The sequence below is a fragment of the Hypanus sabinus genome, unplaced genomic scaffold, assembly GCF_030144855.1.
Source record: "Hypanus sabinus isolate sHypSab1 unplaced genomic scaffold, sHypSab1.hap1 scaffold_484, whole genome shotgun sequence".
Taxonomy (NCBI): domain Eukaryota; kingdom Metazoa; phylum Chordata; class Chondrichthyes; order Myliobatiformes; family Dasyatidae; genus Hypanus; species Hypanus sabinus.
This window is the reverse complement of record NW_026781354.1, coordinates 277,880-284,206: the sequence shown is the minus strand read 5'-3', so window position 1 is coordinate 284,206 and position 6,327 is coordinate 277,880.

Genomic DNA, 6,327 nt, shown 5'->3' with positions numbered 1-6,327 from the left:
AAAAAGCCTCTGACTATCCACACGATCAATGCCTCTCATCATCTTACACATCTCTATCAGGTCATATCTCATCCTCCATCTGTCGTAGGGGAAAAGGCCAAGTTCACTCAACCTCCAGCCGTCAGGCTCTCAGTCCCGGCCCTTCACACCGCACTCGGACCCCGATTTACACACACCCGGTAATAGCTCCTTCCTCAGCGCCGCCCGGACGGTACAACAGCGGGCAATACTTGGTGTCGGCAGCGCGCCTGCGCATCTCCGAGGGTCCAACGGCGCCACCAATGGCTCGATGTTCCCACAGCGCAGAGAGCTCGGCCGTCCGGTATATTCAATTAGTAACTGGACATTCGCCCCGTCAGTCCTGTTCCATCATTCTCTATGATCACTGTAGGACTGTGATCTCAGTGACAGATCCTCGCGACCGTTTGTAACACTTCACTCCCTTGCCTGTCAATAATCTGTGTTCTGCGGAATTAAACACATTAAACACTTTTTCTTTGAGGAAGCGAATTTCAAAGACGTACTAATTCCACCTCAGAAAAATAACCTCATCTATCTTCACTTGTTTCAGCTACCCCTATAGTAGCAAACATGTTCTCGATATTCCTCTTCAGAATCCTCGTGATGTTCAATGTCTCCAGCAAAAGCTTAATTCATTTATGTAACCACCAGCGGATAAAATCTCCTCACCTCCATCTAAATAACAGCGAATGCAATCAAATCCCCGTCGTAATCGAATGCCAGCGAATACAGCGCAGTGGTCAGCGTTGGAATGGACGGGGAACAGTAGAAGACCCCGGACATGCACTCAGTGGCCACATTATTAGGGACAGGAGATACATGGTAAAGCGCCCAATGATGGTAGAATTTGCTATTTTTATCTGCTGTCAGTGAGAATTACCACAATATTTGTTAATATAACTATCACTGCCAGTGCTTCCTCGTCTTACCTAAAAACACACACACTTACAGAATAATCGAGCACCCAGATCCGTGAAGCCGCGCGATTTCAGTATTAATATTGATATGGTAGAAATATTAAAATACTGCCGTTACAAGTGTGCTTATTAAAACACCATAACACTGCAGAATACAGTCCATCTTCCTGCCTGATGCAGGACTCCTGGGTCTGGTTTCAGCGAATCCAGTCATCTGAATTTTATGTCCCTAACACACCCTGAGCAATGGTCAGTTGATAACACGCTCATAAACCTGAACTTCAGTCTATTCAGCACGTAACGCCGCACCTTGTTCCACAACGCTTGTGTTAAACCACACAAAGACTCACCTTGCTTGAATGAGTCTTTCTAATTTGTGGTCCGAACTAGAATTCATATTTAAGAGCGCGAAATTTTGCCACCTCTAGAGCGGAATCATAACCCGCATCCTGTTTCCGTTTGGTTGGTGCCGTCATACTGAAATTATTGTTCACCCGGGGACCAGTTTATTGTCGTATTATAAACCCCAACGACAGCTCAGGGCAAAGATCGCTCTTGGTTTATTACACAGAGACAGCAGAAGGAAGGGCGCTCTCAACTCTGATGGAATATTATGCATTTGGAATAATGTCCTCTTTCGATCAGCGGACATCCCTTTCTCCAGATTTAACTGTGCCCCCGTAGCCTGGACCTGCAATGATTTTTTGTTGGTCCTTTTAAAAGCCATCTTTAACAGTTGTCCGCAGTTGTAACATTTTGGTAATGGGCAACTCGTGAGCGGTTGTGCCGAGATTACCATCTTCCAGAGATAAGTACTCGTCAAAGTCGACAGCAAGACAAGGATGCCATTCTGCTTCAGTTTATTGTTCACTGACAGGAAACGAATTGTTAGATCACAGCGCCATCACATGAAATTTAGACCATTTCCTGGCTGTAGAATTTGCCTGACATCGCATTTAATTTATACATACATCAACCGTTTTTCATCAGGGACGGATGGAAAAACTCTGAAAATTAATCTCACTGGGACTCTTATTTGGAGGAGGCTGCTGCTGGCATATTGAATTAGTAGCAGGACATTCGGCCTCTCCGTTCTGTTCCACCATTCTCTGATTCTCTGACCTCAACTGAACTCTGATTTCAGCGGCCCAAGCCTGCACAGCCTGCAACACGTCACTCCATTGACTGTCAAGAAACTGACTGTGTTCTGCGGAATTAAACATAAAAAAAAAATCTCCTGCTTTTTCTTTTTTTCCTTTGAGGAAGAGAATTCCAAAGACACACTACCCCCCCTCCCCGCCAGGGCTGTGGTCAGTCCACTGCTGTTCACTCTGCTGACCCACGACTGTGCTGCGACACACAGCTCAAACCATATCATCAAGTTCGCCGATGACACGACCGTGGTGGGTCTCATCAGCAAGAACGACGAGTCAGCTTACAGAGAGGAGGTGCAGCGGCTAACGGACTGGTGCAGAGCCAACAACCTGTCTCTGAATATGAACAAAACAAATAAGATGGTTGTTGACTTCCGGAGGGCACGGAGCGACCACTCCCCGCTGAACGGTAGAGATCGTTATGAGCACCAAATTTCTGGGTGTTCACGGGGCGGAGAATCTCTCCTGGTCCCTCAACATCAGCTCCATAGCAAAGAAAGCCCAGCAGCGTCTCTACTTTCTGCGAAGGCTGAGGAAAGTCCATCTCCCACCCAACCCCCATCCTCATCACATTCTATAGGGAATGTATTGAATATACTGAGCAGCTGCATCATTGCCTGGTTCGGAAATTGCATCATCTCGGATGGCAAGACCCTGCAGCGGATAGTGAGATCAGCGGAGAAGATAGTCGGGGTCTCTCTTCCCGCTATCACGGACATTTACACTACACGCTGCATCCGCAAAGCAAACAGAAATATGAAGGACCCCATGTACCCCTCGTACAAACTCTTCTCCCTCCTGGCATCTGGGAAAAGGCACCGAAGCATTCGGGCTCTCACGACCTGACTATGTAACAGTTTCTTCCCCCAAGTTATCAAACTCCTCAATATTCAGAGCCTGGACTGATGCCGTACTGCCCTACTGTCTTGTTTATCATTTATTGTAATGCCTGCACTGTTTTGTATACTTTATGCAGTCCTGGGTAGGTCTGTAGTCTAGTGTAGTTTTTTTTTTTTCTGTGTTGTTTTTTACGTAGTTCAGTCCAGATTTTGTACTGTGTCATGTAACACCATGGTCCTGAAAAAAGTTGTCTCAGTTTTACAATGGACTGTAGTAGCAGTTATGGTCGAAATGACAGTTAAAAGTGACGACTTGACTGGACTTGAAAATTGATGCAAAATGCTTATTCAATGCGTCCACCATTTTGTTATCCCCCATTACCGTCTCTCGATCATTGCTTTCCACTTTCGCCTCGCTCGTACACTTTGCGTATCTGAATAAATAAACTTTTGATATCTTCTTTAATCATATTTGCTAGGATTATATGGTATTCCTTCTTTAACTTTCAATGAGTTTTATTTTGCCTTCTGCTGGCATATAAAATTTCCCAATCATTTAACTTCCCGCTAATACTTATTGTATTGCATGTCTTCTCTATGCCTATGATGTTGAATTGTATAGTGTTTGTGCCACGGTTGTATCATCTTCCTTAATAACACATCTCCAATTTAGAAAACATATGTTGTGTGCTTTCGAAATTCCTTTCGGAAACTACAGACTGTTCTGCTGTCCTGCCTGCCTGTGTTCATTTCCAATCGATTCTGGCGAACTCCTCTCTAATGGCTCTGTAATTCCCTCTACTCCACTGTAATTCTGATTCATCCTCTTAATTTTTTCACTTTTGAGGGTGAATTCGATCACAACGTGATCATTTTCACCAAAGCCCTCTGATCAATTCCGGCTCATTACACAATATCTCGGTGGGCTCAACCTCGAGCTGCTCTGAAAAGCCACCGCGCAGGCATTATCGAAATTCTGTCTCTTGGAGTCCAGGATCAGCATGATTTCCCCAGTCTTGCGCAATATTTTAAACCATCATGACGATTATCATACTGCCCTTTCGGCAGGCGTTTTCTACCTCATGTTATATTTTGTAGACCAAAACATTATTCTGGTTTGGGTTGTCAGTAAATATAACTCACATAATGGTTTTTATCCTTACAGTTCATTGTTCTATCCACAATGATTCAACACCTTGCAACCCCATATCACCCCTTTTAAATTATTTAATTTCACGTTTAACCAACAGAGCATCACTGCCCCTTCTCCATTCTTGGCTAGCCTTTTACTGCAATGTATATCATTGACATTAAGCTCCAAGTTATAATCTTCCTTCAACAACGATTCAGTGATTCTTACAACAGCCTATACTCGTATTCTCACATGAAACTCTGCGAGTTCTTCAACCATGTCCAGTATACTGCGTGCATTCAAATCGAACGCCTTCAGTCCAGTATTCACCCATTCCTATTTTTCTCACCTTTTACTTTCCATCTTATCCGACTGAATGCAATTTTGTTAAACCCCCAGAAAATTCCAGCCTACCTGCCCGCCAGCGCAATAGACCCGTCTGATTCAAGAGTAACCCGTCCCTTTGGTAAAGATCGTTCCCTCTCCAGAATCTCCTCCAGAAACTGCAACACGATCTCATTCTAATCGTTAATGTCAATTGACTAAAACGGCAGTAAATCGTCCCTGCGCTCGATTACCCCAGCGACAATCAGCGCACTTCAAAGATTATCTATGCGACGTTAGTGGATGGTCGCATAACCGGGTCCTGTGATAAACACCAGTTACTCATACGACCATCTTACACCAACTAACATAACTGCATGGACCCCTGATCGGTGGGCTGGAGGGTGGAAGTTCAGTGTTCGCTCAAATCTGAACTGCAGTCTAACAGAGGAAAGGAGATCTTTACAACTTTTATTTGGTCCATCTGCAGAAAAAAAAAATTCTGAGCATTTTCAAGTGGAGAAGTGGATAAAGAACCTAAAGTACGTTTTCAGCTTGTTTTCAGTGCTGCAGATAATTGAACACACCAGGAAAATAAAAATATCGTGTTTACTTCAATTACAGCTTTCGTCAGATGTATTTTTTTCTGATGTCCAAAGGTGTCAGTAATATAGTAAATATAACTTAACATATACTGGTGGATGTTTATTCTCAATCCTCTTATTTACCCTAATCAATCGAGGGTAAATTGTACAAAGTTACTGCGACACGTTTGCTTGCCGATAAATAGAAAGTAATTTTATAGGAAAATGCTGATTTTGTCCGGATTAAAGAGCATCCTATCACTCCAACACATTGCACACATGTATGTCTGCGGCCTAGGCTTTGTATGCGATGTGGGGAGGCTTATGGACTGTAAGGAAAACACTGTATTTTTCTTGCTAATTTTTGGTTCAACAGCATCAGGATTTTACAGGAAATTGAGACACAAGTAGATATGTTGAAGATTGTTAATCTACTAGTATATAAGGATGACATGAAAAATAATAATCAGCCACGTGTAAAACCACAGAAAGACCGTCGCAAAGAATATTTATTGACGACTCAGTGATCTGATCCGCATCGTACTGGAGGGAACCCAGTTGCCGACAGTTAATTCCTTCGTTATTGTCTCTGTTTCTCTCTCTGTCTCCCTCCCTCCCTCTCTCTCTCTCTCTCTCTCTCTCTCTCTCTCTCTCTCTCTCTCTCCCCCTCTCTCTCTCTCTCTCTCTCTCTGCCCCTTTCTCTCTGTCTGTCTCTTCCTCTCCCTCTCACTCTCTGTCTCCCTCTCCCTCTCTCTCCCTCTCTCCCTCTTTCTCTCTCTGTCCCTCTCTCTCCCATCCCCCCACACTCTCTCTCTCTCTCTCTCTCTCTCTCTCACTCACTCTCACTCACGCTTCATTTCCTCCCCTTGTCTACCTTTCTTGTCCTCTTGCTACTCCTGTCGAACATGACAGCACGTTTGCACAGAGGACTGACAGTCCTTTTCTCTCTCATCAAACCTCCACTTTCGAAGCTAATGCCGCTCTCTTTCAGAACCGTTCTTTTCTTCCATTCATCTTACAGCAGCCAAGGATGGATCAAATATTATTTTGACTAATTTACCGCTTTCCTATAACGGGGGTTTTAAAGGAAATGCATATATTTGCTTATGTTGGACTTATTTCCACTTCAAACTGTGTTAAACCAGGGCAGTGAGAGATTTAAAAATATATATATTTTAGTAATTTCAGGATATTTGGCTACAGCAGCATTTATCTACACACTTCTTCCTCTGCCACCTGGTAGACCAAGGGTTAACTCTTCCTGTAGCTTTACGGAAAATAATTAGAGTCTGTTCAGGGTAGGCTGCTGACGTCACCGGAGATTCTTTTTCTCTCTGTTTAATAAGAGCCCCGTTC